This window comes from Heteronotia binoei, chromosome 15 (assembly GCF_032191835.1).
Source record: "Heteronotia binoei isolate CCM8104 ecotype False Entrance Well chromosome 15, APGP_CSIRO_Hbin_v1, whole genome shotgun sequence".
NCBI lineage: Eukaryota > Metazoa > Chordata > Lepidosauria > Squamata > Gekkonidae > Heteronotia > Heteronotia binoei.
In genome coordinates this window covers 8432017-8432707 of record NC_083237.1, presented here as the reverse complement: position 1 = coordinate 8432707, position 691 = coordinate 8432017, and the positions used below count along the sequence as shown (strand labels likewise).

The 691-nt window shown below is 46.2% G+C and overlaps 1 non-coding gene across 1 annotated transcript; it reads right to left on the bottom strand.

The window, feature by feature from the left end:
- Window positions 1-221: 221 nt before the first annotated feature.
- LOC132584903 (U6 spliceosomal RNA) lies at window positions 222-325 on the bottom strand. The gene has a single exon (XR_009556279.1). It is a non-coding gene; the product is annotated as a U6 spliceosomal RNA (small nuclear RNA).
- Between the last annotated feature and the right edge of the window lie 366 nt (window positions 326-691).

The following is a 691-nucleotide window of genomic DNA, read 5'->3' as shown; positions in this document are numbered from 1 at the left end:
CAGCGCAAACGGAAATCGCAAAGATGCAGGAAAACGTTTGCGCTGGCTTAGCGACGGAAAGCGCCGGCGCTTCTGGGAGCGCCGGAGCTTCTGATGCGAAATCCAGGCAGATTCGCCGGCGTCAGGATGGTCGTGGCGCCAGTAAAACGTGAGTGGGAAAACGGCCAAGGAGATTATACACCATAATCTGGAGAAAGAATCCATAATTACCATCAGAATGACAACCTCAGCATGGTATAATTGCATCAGCAAGTCATCCTTGCACAGGGGCCATGATAATCTACTTTGTATCATTCCAATTTTAGTATATGTGCTGCTGAAGCATCAGCATGGTATAACTGCCATAGAGTCTGCCTTCCAAAGCAGCCATTGTCTCCCAGGGAACTGGTCACTGCCATCTGTGAATCGGTTGTAGTTCCCAGAAACCACATGTTTTCTCTCCCAAACCCCACCCCCGAATCTCTAGGAATTTATCACCAGGAATTGGCATCAATATTACCTCCCCGTATTCTTTCAATATCTTGCATAATTCTGATATTACCTTTTAGGGTTCAGTAACATGACTGCCACACCAGCAGCACAGAGATCTATGAGGGACTTCTGCTTGGCTATTAAGTGTCCTTTAATTATTAATTTCCTGCCAACTGGTATGGCAAAGGTTTCTACTGACACTGCAAACGAAAGAGTGAAT